Source organism: Dreissena polymorpha, chromosome 9, assembly GCF_020536995.1.
Source record: "Dreissena polymorpha isolate Duluth1 chromosome 9, UMN_Dpol_1.0, whole genome shotgun sequence".
NCBI classification, from domain to species: Eukaryota; Metazoa; Mollusca; class Bivalvia; order Myida; family Dreissenidae; genus Dreissena; species Dreissena polymorpha.
In genome coordinates, this window is record NC_068363.1 from 100907606 (window position 1) to 100924878 (window position 17273).

The following is a 17273-nucleotide window of genomic DNA, read 5'->3' on the forward strand; positions in this document are numbered from 1 at the left end:
GTAAGAAATTCCGGACTACTCTCTGTATGCTCAAACGACACAAATTGTGGCCCTGTTACAATAACGCGTTACAATCCATCTCACAGAATTTCACTTTCGCCTCCAAGATAAGAAAATTATCATTAGCGAAATAGTATAGTGTCACGATAAGAGAAAATCGTTTAATTATCATACCACAATGTTTGCCGTACTTGGTTAGCACGTCTGGAAATCATTCCTTAATGTGTGGATAGTAGTGTTTTTCCCAGGAGGGCAAAGGGGCATGGTGCATCACTTTCAAAAAGGGCATTTTAGCGCGCAGTTTAGGCAAAAAGGGCAAAAACGTTCCGTGAATACCTGAATGAGGGAGAAACATGTAATCGCATCAGAGGCAGTTGTGGAAAAACATAAAATATAAACAAGCACATTTAATGGTATATAGTAATTGATGTATTAAACCTACTTTGATTTATATTAATATATTTACCTTGCAATGTACATTTAAGTTCAATGCTGTTTCAATACACTGTACAGCACGACAAACATAACTAGAAATGTCGAGGCCGACGCGTATCCCCACGCCGCATGTTTGACCTAGGGGCGCCCCAGGTTTGGTAATGGGGCCATGCATAGTTGAGATTGACCGTATTGTCATAAGAGAAGTTCAGTATCAATAAGAAGTGAATCGGTGTAGAAATGAAGTAATTATAGTAAAAGGCAATTTTGGGTGGGCGTGGCCTATGTGGGCGGGGCGCCCCAGGGTTGGTAATGGGGCCATGCATAGTTGAGATTGACTGTATTGTAATAAGAGCGGTTCAGTATCAATTTGAAGTGAATCGGTGTAGAAATAAGGAAATTATAGTAAAAGGCAATTTTGGGTGGGCGTGGCATATGTGAGCGGGGCGCCCCAGGGTTGGTAATGGGGCCATGCATAGTTGAGATTAATCGTATTGTCATAAGAGAGGTTCAGTATCAATTTGAAGTGAATCTATGTAGAAATGAAAAAGTTATAGTAAAAGGCAATTTTGGGTGGGCGTGGCCTATGTGGCCGGGGCGCCTCAGGGTTGGTAATGGGGCCATGCATAGCTGAGATTGACCATATTGTCATAAGAGAGGTTCAGTATCAATTTGAAGTGAATCAGTGTAGAAATGAAGAAATTATAGTAAAAGGCAATTTTGGGTGGGCGTGGCCTATGTGGGCGGGGCACCAAAGGGTTGGTAATGGGGCCATGCACAGTTGAAATTGACCGTATGGTCATAAGAGAGGTTCAGTATCAATTTGAAGACAATCGGTGTAGAAATGAAGAAATTATAGTAAAATAACCTTAAAAAATGAGTAAAAATCTCTGACCCGGCCCCAACCCAACCCCCATAACTTTTTACCCAGGGGTCAGATCATAATTCCAAATATTGCAGGGTCGCTCATATGCTCATAGCTACCATGTGTGTAAGTTTCAAGGTTCTAGTGCTAATAGTGTAGGAGGAGATAGTGGCCAGGACGGACGGCGGAGATAACCACAATATCCCCACGCTTTTCAAAAAGCGTGGGGATATAGGCAATTTTGGGTGGGTGTGGCTTATTATGGGCAAGGCTCCCCAAGGTTGGTAATGGGGTCATACATAGTTGAGATTGACCGTATTGTCATAAGAGATGTTCAGTATCAATTTGAAGTAAATCGGTGTAGAAATGAAGAAATTATAGTAAAAGGCAATTTTGGGTGGGCGTGACCTATGTGGCCGGGGCGCCCCAGGGTTGGTAATGTGACCATGCATAGTTGATATTGACTGTATTGTCATAAAAGAGGTTCAGTATCAATTTGAAGTGAATCGGTGTAGAAATGAAGAAACTATAGCAAAAGGCAATTTTGGGTGGGGGTGGCCTATGTGAGCGGTGCGCCCCAGGGTTGGTAATGGGGCCATGCATTGTTGAGATTAACTGTATTGTCATAAGAGAGGTTCAGTATCAATTTGACGTGAATCGGTGTAGAAATGAAGAGATTAAAGTAAATGCAATTTTAGGTGGGCATGGCCTATGTGGGCGTGGCCTATGTGGGCGGGGCGCCCCAGGGTTGGTAATGGGGCCATACATAGCTTAGATTGACTGTATGGTCATAAGAGAGGTTCAGTATCAATTTGAAGTGAATCGGTGTAAAATGAAGAAATTATAGTAAAAGGCAATTTGGGGTGGGCGTGGCCTATGTGGGCGGGGTGCCCTAGGGTTGGTAATGGGGCCATGCATAGCTGAGATTGACCGTATTGTCATAAGAGAGGATCAGTATCAATTTGAAGTGAAATAGTGTAGAAATGAAGAAATTATAGTGAAAGGCAATTTTGGGTGGGCGTGGCCTATGTGGCCGGGGCGCCCCAGGGTTGGTAATGGGGCCATGCATAGTTGAGATTGACTGTATTGTCATAAGAGAGGCTCAGTATCATTTTGAAGTAAATCGGTTAAGAAATGAAGAAGTTAATGTAAAATAACATAAAAAATGAGTGAAAATCTCTGACCGGCCCCGCCCCAACCCCCATAACTTTTGACCCAGGGGTCAGATCAAAATTCCGTCACTGTCACCGTCGCACATATGCTCATAGCTACCATGTATGTAAGTTTCAAGGTTCTAGTGCTAATAGTGTAGGAGGAGCAGGTGGCCAGGACGGATGGGCGGACGGACAGACGCACATCACCACAATATCCCCACTTTTTCTCCGAAAAACGTGGGGATAATAAAGCAATATATGCATATGAATCTGATTATACACAGATCCACTAACATTTAAATGAAACCATTTTTGTCTTATCCCATTTCTAACGATAATCTTGGCAGATGTTTAATATTTCGAGTAAACTGATCACAAACAATATGCAAGCACTCGTTTCCGTGAAATATCGTGATACACCCACTGAGTAGATTACAAATAAGTATGTTGTTGCTATCAAAAATATGTTTATGCATCGTTGATTATCACAGACATTTCATTTATTCCTTCTGAATGTATAATCTTCATCGTTACTTCGATCGTTAACGACGTTATTTGCCATGTTTGCCGAGTCACAATTTAATTCTGTATGTCCGCCATGTTGTCAAATGATGTAAGCGACAGGTGCGCATAGCAATGTAAAATCGTCTAATACGTCCGCCTAATACGCGAATCTCATTTTGTTTAATTAGTATATGTCTCAGTAATTAATTCAATAATTAATTATCTTAAAGACGATATCGATAAATAACAAGCAAATTCGTAGAATTGATATCCCCCGCAACATATGCTTTGTTTGAGGATGGGTGCATCATCCTCTTATCCATATATATACTCATACCAAGTTTCAATGAAATCCGCCAAAGCACTTCCAAGATATGGCTCCAGACACAAAAGTGACAGACGGACGGAGAGCCGGACAACGCCAAAACAATATCCCTCCGCCTTTGGCCTCTGGCGGGGATATATACCGGTACTCATACCAAGTTTCAATTAAATCCGCCAAAGCACTTCCAAGATTTGGCTCCTGACACAAAAGTGCCTATAGTAAAAAGCATTTTTTCAAGATACAAAGGACCATAACTCTGGTTTTAACAGATGGTGTACAATGCCATTTGGCGTGAATCATCCTCTTATGCATATATATACTAAGGGTATCACGTTTACAAATTTTTCTAAACGTTTAAACGAAATTAAACAAACGAAACGTTACAGTTTAAAAGGTATCCCTATGTCCGTTTTAAAATCATCAGTGCCATCGCATCTCCAAACAGGAAGTAGCAATTATTTCCGGAAGTTATATTTAGTGCATATCCCATTCGCGCAATGACGTCATATTAAAACCAACTGTTCTCGTCGTTGTCGAACCATTGGGTCACACTTTGTCTACTTACATGCCGTAATATTTTGTAACAAAGACGAATTAATATCGAACCAACATTCCTTAAATAAGAGTAAACCGGTTTTAAAATTGTCAATGTTTTACTTAACACAATGTACATCAAAAGATGCATACTTCAATTTATTTCAAAATATTCCTGTACTGAGATTGTTCGCCATATCTCTTGAAATGAATGCCGATGAAGAAACGTCGGAAAAATTTCCTCGTGCACTTCGTACCGACGCGCGTCGAATGGTCAAGACAATTCGGGTCATGCTCATGCAACAAAAGGCGGGAATTTCGTGATGACGCGCGTTAAATATTCAAGACGTCTAGTCCGTACATGGGGAATTGTTATGTTTACAGTATTGTGAATAAGGGGCATGTGGTGCACGTGATACAAATAGTTTTTAATACGAGTCTTTTTCAGCAGCTGTTAACAAGCTTTGCAACGTCGTAACGTAATGAACTAAACTGATTTATATTTATATTGACTGTCGTTTAAACGATTACAGTTTTTGTAAACGTTTTTTACCAAAACACGAAACGCGACCATTAAAACGTTTAAACGTGATACCCTTAATATATACTCATACAAAGTTTCAATGAAATACGCCAAAGCACTTCCAAGATATGGCTCCGGACACAAAAGTGACGGACGTACAGCCGGACGGACAGCCAGACGGACAACGCCAAAACAATATCCCTCCGCCTCTGGCGGGGGATATAAACTCATACCAAGTTTCAATGAAATCCGCCAAAGCACTTCCAAGATATGGCTCCGGACACAAAAGTGCCTATAGTAAAAAGCATTTTTTCAAGATACAAAGGGCCATAACTCTGTTTTTAACAGAAGGTATACAATGCCATTTGGCTTGCATCATCCTCTTATGCATATATATACTCATACTAAGTTTCAATGAAATCCACCAAAGCACTTCCAAGATATGGCTCCGGACACAAAAGTGCCTATAGTAAAAAGCATTTTTACAAGATACAAAGGGCCATAACTTTGTTTTTAACAGATGGTGTACAATGCCATTTGGCGTGCATCATCCACTTATGCATATATATACTCATACCAAGTTTCAATGAAATCCGCCAAAGCACTTCCAAGATATGGCTCCGGACACAAAAGTGCCTATAGTAAAAAGCATTTTTTCAAGATACAAAGGGCCATAACTCTGTTTTTAACAGATGGTGTACAATGCCATTTGGCGTGCATCATCCTCTTATGCATATGTATACTCATACGAAGTTTCAATGAAATCCACCAAAGCACTTCCAAGATATGGCTCCGGACACAAAAGTGCCGGCCGGACGCACGGACGGATGGACGGACAGACAACGCCAAAACAATATCCCTCCGCCTCTGGCGGGGATAATTAATTTGTCTGTGTTTTAAATGTAATTATGGGTAAAAATATATGTTTTGATATAACTGAATTATGTATGAAATGCAACGAGGATAACATCGAGCTTTTCATCAAAAGTCTCCGAAGTAACTGTCCACGCTTTTATCGTGGAGGAATTCACATTACCGACCGATTAGTGGTATAACATATCGATTGATACTGACATGGGGTTATTCACGCATGACTAATTCACAAACGCGCTGCCTCAGAGGCCATAATCTGATACTAGTCGGCTTAGAAATTTGGTCAAGGGGCAATTAAGATGTAATCAATATGGACAGAAAACAGCTGGTGCTCATGAAAGGGCCGGGCGGCGGCCTTTGGAAAGGGCAGCGTGGCGCTAAATGGCTTTGAAAGGGGCAGCGTGGCGCTACAAAAAAAGAACATGGCGATTCGCCACGCTAAAACGGCCTGAAAAAACACTAGTGGATAGGCTGCCATTATTAACAAGTTTGCTATTTTGAATTCAATTTTGTATCAAAAAGCATTGCTCTTAAATGTGGCATTTTCAATTCGCAATAAGATTTGTAAAGACCCTCGTCATGCGAAAATGGGTCTTATTCCATATTCGCCCATCATATAAATAGCCCACTCAGCTATCTCTCCTTCTGGTAAGGAGAAACATAACATATTGAGTGATTTTATAGCGAACAGCATTGCCTATGGCCTGACTGCGCCAAAGCCCATGTTGGGTTTAACAAACTCTTGCCGAAACGCATAAGACCCATTTTCGCATGACAGCGCTATTGACGTGTGATTTAAATGTGTCGAAAGAAAACTGCGATTAATTCAAATATCAACATACGATATATTTCGATAGTGAAGAAAGATACTCATAACAAGGCATATGAGGACACATATGAAGTGCTCTCCTGTAGTATATTTTTTATCTTCTCACACTAATGTGTGGTTTGACAATGCTAACACACATTTCATGCGGTAAATATGCAACTTACAAGTGAAAAACACAACACAATAGTTTAACTTTTGTTTAATTGTATTTATTTATTTAGAAAAGTAAATTGCAAACTTTATTTCAAAGTCAGCGTTTACGCCAACTACATTTTTAAAAGATATTTATTGTTATAAATATATTTAATATAATATATTTAGTTGTTTTCGGTTTTAGTGATTATAAAGCATTTTCAAGGTTGCCTATAGTATGCCTGTAGTAATTGATGAACTCATATCCAACTGTCTATGTATTGAGAACTGTGAATATAAACAAGCTAACCCTTCTACTAACCTTCTACTATTGCCTTGCTAGCACCCGTTAATACAAAAGATCGCCGCTACCTGTTGAGAACCAAAGAACGTTTTCCATAAATACCCTCTGTAGTAGCATGAACGAGGTTACCAAACAGGTCATTCGTATTATTATTATAAATTGTTTGTTATATTCGGGTTTAGCGATTATGAAACATTTTTTTGTTTTTGTCTATCGTATCGCTGAAGTTATTGTTGAACTTATGTTCAAAGTTTTATAAATTGAGAATATAAATAAGCGTTAACTTTTTCCCGAATCTATTAATAGCCTCAATTTACAACCTGTACTACGTCATTGAGGTGTATGTGAGAGCGTAACCTAGTGCGTTGTTATCGCCCGTGGACTTTCCTTTGTTTACCGACAGGCGCATCTATTAATAGCCTCATATTATGAATGGACTGAGCAAAAATACTACCGTACGTCTTCGCTTATAAGACGGGTTTTTTTCCAGAAATTTTAAGGGATAAAGTGGGGGGGTCGTCTTATAAGAGCGTCCTCAGAAAAAACTGATTTTTTTTTACCGATTTTTGCGACGTGATAACCGTATTTCTGGTGACGATAAGAAACTACTTTCATTTTGACAGCAGATACGCCGCTTATATCATTATGTTTTTATCTATCTGTTTAGAATACTCGCGAGTTAATTATCGAATACAAATTAAAAATATAGATTTCTTTAAACATATGTGTATAAATAAGTAAAAACTGTTATCAGTGTGTTCTATTATTTTTTTCTATTTGCAGCAATGTACTGCGGATCGTGTTTACTGTGGCGGTGAAGAATAAGCGTTAGGTCGCTTATGTCATTAATTTCATTACCGGTAGTTTGGAAGCGTTTGTTGTAAAATCCAAAATATACGTTTATTTATTTATATGTATCACTTTCATTTTTATGACTAGTGTTTTGCATATTTTGTTCCATTTTCAGGGAATGCAGGGTAACCGAACATCATTCTTCAAAATCTGTACCTGTTATTTTTCAAAAATAAAGCACCTATTTGTTTCAGTGTTTATAGAAAACAGGGCATCTAATTACCAGTATACCACAATAATAACACCACCGTAATAATTGTAGCAAAAATCACTTGTCAAATTCCCGTAAAACTCCCATGTTGTGCACACGCTATTGTCAAAGATGACAGTTTGTTTATTGCCGAATGACTATCAACATGTGTACCCGTTATCTAGCCGTTAAATCGCAGTTTTATTGATACATCGTACAGATAGTACTGACCCCTTACTGGCTTACACATGGCTTCGTGCTGTAAATAGCCAACAACTAACTAACAGACAATACTTGTGTTTATTTAGCCGTTAATTAGGTGTTAAATTGACGCAGATGGCATTATCATCCAACACTAATTAACATAAAGTGACTTACCTTGTATTTGATAGGTCAATATGATGCATACATTAATTTTTTAGTAATTTGATTGGTTGCAAACTTACAGAACGCAATCATACTATCAGAGATATAACAATAAGTCGACGTAAATCAGGGAACGAATCCGATAACGAGCTTACTTGGTGTATTGTACTTACTTACAAAATGGCCGACCAAAAATTTTGACTCTTGAAATTTTTCCGATTTTCGTCCTTAAAAAATTGCCCCGTCTTATTAGCGAGGCCAAGCAAAATACAGCCGATCTGGGACCTAAAGTTGGGGTCTCGTCTTATAGTCAAACCGTCTTATAAGCGAAGATGTACGGTACGTCATGAAGACGCTGCAGAAAGTGGACTATTTTATTCATTCATAAACAATCTCCTCCGCGACACGTACAATACGATCATTGTTTATTGATTCTTTTCTATAAAAGCACCGTTCGAAACTATTGCATTTAACACGATATTAATATCATGTTTCCATTTGTGAATGAATATAATTGGAGAACTCAAACCTCTTTCATAAATTATACAACTCTTTCTCGCGCAGATACGCGTAGTAAGCGGGTATTGGGCTCCTAGTAGCTAAGGCGTATTGACCTGAATTTTAGACTAACCACCTTAGACGGTCGCTAAGTGACCATCTAAAAACCAACAACTGACAATGACAGACAAGAATTTGGATATCTGGAATCTTTGTCTCAGATGATTGACAGATCTTGATCTTGGATAGGTGTAACAAAAAATAATTCATGACCATGGCTTTTAAGCTGCATCTATAGAGATTTTTTCACACTTTACATACATATTACTGAATAACATTCTTAACAGCCATCAGAAGCATAAAAATATACAGTAAGGCGTTAATAACGCATCATCAGCCTTTTTTGGATGTATGCTGATAGGTACTTAGAGCTTACATTAGATAACATTTGAGCCGCATTCTGAGAAAACTAGGCTTAATGCATGTGCGCAAAGTGTTGTCCCAGATTAGCCTGTGCAGTCCACACAGGCTAATCAGGTACGACACTTTCCGCTTTTATGGTATTTTTAGTTTCAAGGGAGTCACTCTTTACCAAAAATCAAGTTTAGGCTGAAAGTGTCATCCCTGATTAGCCTGTGCGGACTGCACAGGCTAATCTGTGACGACACTTTACGCACATGCATTAAGCCCAGTTTTCTCAGTACAAGGCTCATTTGAAAAATAAAGTGTAATGGAAGGTAGACTACAGCATAAGAATCTTCCTCATTTGAAACCATAGGCCAATCTTGTGTACATTTATGAGTTTATATTTTTGTATAACAAGCAAGAACAGGATTACCCACAATATGAAACTCTACTCTAAATTGTTGCAAACATAAAAGGTAGACATATAAACATAATAAGACAAAAAAACACTATTCATTGACTGCATAACTTAAAGCTGTTTTCTTCCTGTTTACTGATCACCAGCCATGATAACAAACTTGATGATGAAACCTCGTGCAATTTTATTTACATGACCTTTTATAGTCCTTCAGAAACTGAATGCCAACTTTTCAATTTTTTGTTGCATCAGCTAACTGAATTACAGGGATATAAATAACACAGTCCATAAGCAATTATGCACTTAATCTTCTGCTGGGATCAAAACTTTTCTTAGAAAACTTCTAAACCCACTGATTTAAAGAACAAGTGTGTGCAACTGAATGTCAGGTCCTTGAAAAACATGTTCTTGTGAGTTTTTTAGTCCTGTGCAAGATTGAAACCGAATTCACTTCAAAAAAGAAGCAAAGCCGCTGTAAAGAGATTAATGATGAATCGTATTTTAATACTTACATTATCACAATTCTTAAATAAAGAAAGTTTATATGACTATAAACAATAATTTGGTTATCAGATGAAGAATTTCATGCAATACACAATCTGCAATTAATCTTGCAAAAAATGTACTTAAAGGTTGTTGATTTTTTGTTAGTTTTTCAGTTTTATTTAAGCATTGGTATGCAACTAAAAGCATATTACATCATGTTTATAAATCAAGATTACTTAAATAGGAAATAATCAAAAACCATCTGCCAGACAGATGGAAGATTATTACTTCGGCATTAGCATGCTTTTGCAATTCAAAACTACGCATATCCCCACGCCGCAGCTTTTGACCCAGGGTTCAGATCAAAATTCTAAATAGTGCAGTGTCGCACATATGCTCATAGCTACCACGTGTGTAAGTTTCAAGGTTCTAGTGCTTATAGTGAAGGAGGAGATCGTGGCCAGGACAGAGGGATGGACAGACGGCAGAGATAACTACATAATCCCCTCACTCCAATTCGGAGCGTGGGGATAATAATAGCTTTTAACACTAGGTAATCTGAACTAGAATTGTCCTCTTGTGTGACTGAAGCCTACCCAGCCCCCCTGCATGCCATTTTGTCAGCATATGCAGATGAGTTTTAAGAACGGGTTTCCCAAAAATGCAAGCTTTCTACATATGTTTAATCTTCATACCTATTATAGTGAAGATCATTGCCATTCAAAGAATGAAAGCAGTAGTTATAGTTGTTCTGCACTTCCCCTAAATGAGGATTACCTATGTATTTTGTTGGAAATTGAGACCCGTTATAATTTTCAAGACATGCTCAAGTGAGAGAATAAAGGCAATTACACACAAAATATTAGCAAGCTTTACGGTACCTGTGCACTGAACTTCCCAAATCAATGAGATCTAACCACATTATAAGTTTCAAGTAAACACCTCATTCAGTTTTTTTGTTTTTGATATATTCTTCAGACGAAATTGAAATATAAAAGGGTCATTATGTTAATGCGACATAGTACAAATTGCACATGCACGCTATCATACCATGAGGAACAATCAAACAAGCCTTCAAGTTTGAATGTGAACGATGCAAAGTGTACTTAACAGGGGGGTATAATTTAACACACATGTGAAAGCTGTTTCAAATCCTGTGGCTTATTTGGTATGCAAATGATACAAACTCAATATAGACCTTTTAATGAACACCAGATTAACAAGAGCTGTGCTTGTGAAACACAATGTCCCCTACTGAGCCTTGAAGTCTCACAGCATCTATTTTAGAGAAATCAAGGCCTAAAACTTAGCCAAAATTCAATGAACCGGAATTAATTTTACACTTCATTTGTAAGTATTGTTGGTAGACTCAAATACCAACTAGTGACCCCAATTTCATAAGGTGTCTTCTTCTGTCCAAGGCCAATGCACATGTGAAGTATCAAGCCAATCAGTCAATTTGTTGACTATTTATTGATCCGAAACGATTTTCACACTTATTGTGTCAGTGACCTTGACCTTTTACCTTGTTACCCCAATTTCAATAGCTTTCATCTACTGTCCAACGCCAATGCTCATTGGAAATATCAAGCCAAACGGTGAATCACTTGACAAGCTATTGATCAGAAACGATTTTCACACTAAGAGTGACAGTGACTTGGACCTTTGACCCAGTGGCCCCAATTTCAAAAGAGGCCTCCTACTGTCAAACAGTAATGCACAATTGAACTATCAAGCCAATCGTTCCCTACGTTAACAAGTTATTGATTGAAAACAATTTTAACCTTTGTGTGACAGTGACCTTGACTTTTGACCTAGTGACCCCAATTTCAATAGGGGTCTTTCACTGGCAAAGGCCAATCCACATGGGAGTATCAAGCCAATTTGCCAATCCGTGTACACAAGTTATAGAACTAGTCTACCAACAGATCGACATCCAGCAAAACAATATACCTCCTCTTCTTCGAAGGCGGGCATAAAAATGAGCCACACTCTGTGAAAAGGGGCTTAATGCATGTGTGTAAAGTGCCGTCCCAGATTGCACAGGCTTATCAGGGATGACACTTTCTGGCTTAACTAAATTTTTGCTAAGAAGAAACTTTCTTTAAAAACAAATAATATCATAAAAGTCGAAAATGTTGTCCCTGATTAGCCTTTGCTGACTACACAGGCTAATCTGAGACGACACTTAACGCACATGCATTTAACCCCCTTTCCAAAATGTAAACTGCCATGTACAATCTTCATTCAAATTTGTGAAAAATAAATAAGACAAAACACTTTGATGTTAAGTAGTGAGGACCGCATAATTTATTTAAACAGTTTGCTGTAATGATTGTTATAATGTAGTTAACCGCCAACAAAAGAACATGACTGACACTAGCTCTACACATATCTGAGATCGAGGAAAATTCCATTGAAAAGTATTTTGTGACCAAACACAACACAGTGTGTTTTTTCACCGTTTTGGGAATTGGGCCGGGGCTCTTTGGATAGGATAATATGGCATCTTTTGTACTAAAATTGGGAAATTAATTTGGTTGAGTTTAAGCTAACCTAACAAATACTTTAAAATTGATAATAATTAACAATCAATTCAATGTTATATTTTTTAAGGTTCAACTTATAGAGATCGATTTGGAGATGAATGACATTTTTATACTTATTTAAAAAAAAAATAATTTAAAACCTTCATTTGGGATTTTTTAGGCCCTATTTGGGAAAAATATATAGTTATTTAAATTGCGAATCCTACCGGATCCAAATTTGAACTAAAAAAAACACTGACAAACTACTAAGTGGACGGTGAGGCTCAAAATTTAATTACAACTGTTTTGTTTCTTGAAAATTATATTTTTATATTAGTAGGATAATAATTGCTTAAGTTGCTAGTGGCTTTTTCAAAAACTGGCAGTTTTTAAACAAGAGATTTGACCACCCTTCTGTCTGAAAGGGCAAGGCTAGTGTTAATCCCAAATGACCACACCTTTTGCTCTGCAGGATAGAAGTACCTGAAACACTGATAAGTTTTCAGAGATTTCAAGTTTCTAGTTTAAACAAAATGAAACTTGTTACTTTTCAGTCTGCGCTGATTGTTTAACCCTTTACATGCTGGGAAATTTGTCGTCTGCTAAATTGTCGTCTGCTGAAGTTCTAAAATTAGCATTTTCTTCGGGTTTTTTTCAAAGAAAACTATCAGAATAGCAAACAATTTGGATCAACTTTTGATTGTAGCTAAACTCAAGCAGCTTTAATTGTCAAATATTGCCATATCAAAGGCTAAATCTTGAATATTAGCATTGAAGGCAAGTTATGTAAATCAGGATTCAAACTAGTTTCCAAATAAAGGAACAGTAATGAAAATATCACAGCAAATTTATCACTAAATTAGACATGTTTAAAATTCATTTAATCACAAGGCAATCCCCTTGTGAACATCATATAAACTCAACACTAATTAAGCAAATCGATTCCCGAGATAAGTTAGTCCTAACTTCTATAGGGCTATTTTGATAGCAAAACAACTGGCAACAATACATAACCTTTTCCTGTTATTTAAGTTTAATAAGTACACAGTAATTGACATTCATTAAAAAAATCTGAACCTTGCAATTATGTATAAGGCTTCTAGACGCTGATTAATCTCTTGCTCAAGAAGTCATTATATAGGTTTTTAATGAGCCCAACATGAAACATAGGGCAAAATCCTGTGATTAAAAACAGAGGACAACAGAGGAGGAGCCTTGAGTCAACAGAGGTGGAACCTACAGGCAACAGATGTTGAACCTAGAGTCAACAGAGGTGGAACCTTGAGTCAACAGGGGTGGGGCCTAGAGTCAACAGGGGTGGAGCCTAGTCAACAGGGGTGGAACATTGAGTCAACAGAGTTGGTACCTACAGGCAACAAAGGTTGAACCTAGAGTCAACAGAGGTTGAACCTAGAGACAACAGAGTTGGTACCTACAGGCAACAGAGGTTGAACCTAGAGTCAACAGGGGTGGAGCCTAGAGTCAACAGGGGTGGAACCTAGAGTCAACAGGGGTGTAACCTTGAGTCAACAGGGGTGGAACCTTGAGTCAACAGAGGCGGAACCAAAGGTCAGCATAGGCAGAACCTAGAATCAACACATGTAGAACTCAGATTTGACAGTGGTTGAGCATTAAGTCATATCATAAAATATGTTGAAGGTATGAATCAACAGAGGTGTATTTTTTGTCAAAATACAGATAGACTCTTAAAATATACAGAATATATATATCTGAAAAACAGAGACAAAAACTTAGACTCTTCTTGTATATGTTTTAACAAATAGCAACATACATTTCAGCTAAATATTTGGTTTACAGAAAATTAACTTATTTCAAACATTTTATATATGATATCATTAAAGCCATTAGATTTTAATAACTTTGTACACATTAAGTGTTATTTCAAATCTTGTTAAACTTGGTGTTCGTTGAGGTTCAAAAACCTTCGACAGAGAGGCTTGCTCACATTGCACTGAACATTCCATTCAAGGGTTTGGAAATAATCTCAAGAGAAACTTAATCAGATTAAAGACGATTAAAAATTAATCATATCAAAAACAATATCTCAGCAAGAGCAGTAACATTTTAATACAAATCAAACCACATGGTCACAGGGTTAACAATGTATTGTTTTAAGAGGATTAAAACATGTTTATACAATACTGTGCTGTTATTGACCGAAAGTGTCTTCACTTTAAAAACTACTTTTCAGGAAAATTTGTCCATTTTGGGGGCTTTAAACTTTTACCTATCATTGAGGTCCTTTTGGGATTGTTCATACATAAAATGATCTCTGTAATTTTGGAACTTGAAATAACATGTAAGGGGGGACTAGAGATTATGTCAAATTGACCTGAAAATGTTTCTTTATTATGCATAATATAGTTACAACCCATTTCTTATAATGAGCATTTTTCACACCAGGGTGTGTGTGGAGGGAGTGTTAGGTAAAAACTACAACAATCATACCATAGGGGGTCTTAAGTGAATACAAACTACAACAATAGTTGTATGTTTAACACTTTTGAATAATTAAATGTTAATATATTAGTATAACATAATGAAAGTGAGGCCACCAGCTTTTAGTGACACTTCTAAGTCATCAGACTGTTTGGAATGGAATTCAATGCATCATGCATTAAAAGCAATGTCATAGACAGGGTATTCCCTGTCAAAGGTACCGGTTTATGGTTGTAAAAGAGTACTGCAAAAAAATTGTCATTCCATTTTCAATAAAAAAGAGAGAAACTGCAAGGTAATGTCATTATACCATAGCAAACAAACAAGTTGATCATAAGTGAACTAATGCTGGGCTCGACATTAACTTTTGAAGCCACTTGTCCGGTCAGACAAGTAGACCAAAATTTCACTTGTCCTGACCTAAAAAGCAACTTGTCCTGACCATTATATCTTATTCTGATCAGTACTTTGCAAAATAATGAAAAAATACAAAATTCTCAAATCATAAAGACTTAAATCTTTCAAAATACATGTTAGCATTTGTGACTTTTTAATGAGTCAAGTCGGAAGACGTTTGTTCTACAAGCAAATGACGAAGAACCTTTCGCATACAATTTGCATGCATTCAGTACATTGTTCCGATGAATTCATGGTACTGAAGCCATTCAAATTCTTCCAGCCACTTTTGCAAAAAATCGCGTTTTCGCTTCTTTTCGTAATACATTTTGTTTCTTGGCGACCTTTAGGTATTGTTTTGAGGTTTCTTGTGATTTTGAAGACGAAAAACCAAAGGAAAGCAGATTAGACATTTTTAAGCAGACGACATTGTACTAATGAAAACAAACCTCAAATGGAAATGTCCTAAAATCATTCTATACATAGAGATGACGTCACTACGTTAATTGACCAGTCGCCAGCTGTCAATCAAACTCACGAAATAATCAATCAGATTTCGTTTATTGCGGCCACATGGTCCGACAAACAAAGACTGTCGGAGTAATGGATAAAGCATTTTATGAAAACACAACTTAGTGGGCGGAGCGATCTCGCATTTGGCGACTGGTCAATTGTCTGTAAGATCGGTGTGTACCAGTGTCGTAAAATGCAATTCTTTACAAGGGAGAATACTCTGGTTATCTTGGCAAAGAAAAATGTTAAGGGTTGCTTCCCTTGCAAACAGCACGGTGTAGTATCACATGGAACTATCAGAATATCTCGTGCTTTGTTGTTTAAATGTAAACAAAATATAATTGAAAAAGTTTTGCTGTTACTCCACAGAAATAACAAATTTAAAGGCATTTTTTCTAAGCAATTAAATTATAACAACCACTTGTCCCGTCGGACTAGCAAATTCTTTATTTACTAGTCCAGACTAACAATTTAGTTGTTCCAGACAGTCCGACTACCATCTATGTCGAGCCCCGAATATTGTTCAATTAAAATCACATAGGAAATAAAAAAACTAAATGTTCTGAACAGATACTTAGATGTGTTATTTAAAATAAAGGACATTAACTCATTCAAAAATAAGGCTTTGGTCACTAACAAAAAGCAGTCCCTTCCTGATATCCTGATATAATGGTGCAGGAGTTCTACCTATTGAAGTTTGAAAACTTATTAATATAATAGACAGATGCATACATATTTGTTTTATTATAAATTATTTGAAAAAAAAATGGTATGCTTGTGTGCATTTTTATATTCCTCAATGATGAAGATGTGTAAATAGCGCCCTCAATCTATCAAATCTGCAGCCGAATTACGGCCACAGTCCCCCACCTGAAAAGTATACTTTTTCCCCCCCTTTTTTTTTAAATAAGATGTGTCTCATGATTATTATATCTCAATTCTGTTTCAATTTAATCGTGTTAAACATTCTAAATGATAAAAAATGAAATGAATATAGTGCAAACATGTACAAATGTAATAATGAGAGAGTAAGAAAAAAAATCCCCTCAAAAGCAAAACGCAGCGAAAATTCCCCCTCATGAGGGTAGCGACCTGCTTCCCCTAAAATGGATTGAGGGCCCTGAGTAAATGCATGATTTAACAAAGGTTAAAAATACAATTAACTTTATTTATTGCAAAATCACTTTTTCTAATATGCAGATTACATGCATATGTTTTTTACAAGTTCACATAATTATTCTCAATATGTTGTTCAGAATTATCCTTCAAAAAATACCTGGTTATGTAATCCCTCATTGCCCTCCCATCCATGTTATCATCATCATTGCCTGTATTGTTGTAAACAGGCAAGATATGATTTTCTCCTGGAATATCATTCAGTTCATTGTAAATGATTGCAATGTTGTGTAGCACAGTGCATATACATATGATTTTAACAGCTCTTGGTGGATAATGTCGTATTTTCATCAGTATGCCAAACCTGTTCTTTAACATTTCAAATGTTTGCTCGATGATAGCCCGTGTTCTGCACAGGAAATGATTAAAGCGCTCCTGAGTGTCATTTGCTGGTCTTAGGTATAGCGTCATGAGTTGCCTTGAGCAGCCATACCCTCTGATGTCGATCAATAATCCACAGTGTTGACCTTTAAATATTTAAATATCAAGTTCATTTACTAGTATTGG

At 37.1% G+C, this 17273-nt stretch overlaps 1 protein-coding gene across 1 annotated transcript in view; it reads right to left on the reverse strand.

The window, feature by feature from the left end:
* The window catches only part of LOC127843969 (b(0,+)-type amino acid transporter 1-like), a 74816-nt gene extending 57779 nt beyond the window's left edge, over positions 1-17037 (reverse strand). Inside the window, exon 1 of the mRNA XM_052373894.1 lies at positions 16867-17037. The gene's annotated coding sequence lies outside the window, so the exon portion shown is untranslated. The remainder of the gene's footprint in view (positions 1-16866) is intronic.
* Positions 17038-17273: the final 236 nt, after the last annotated feature.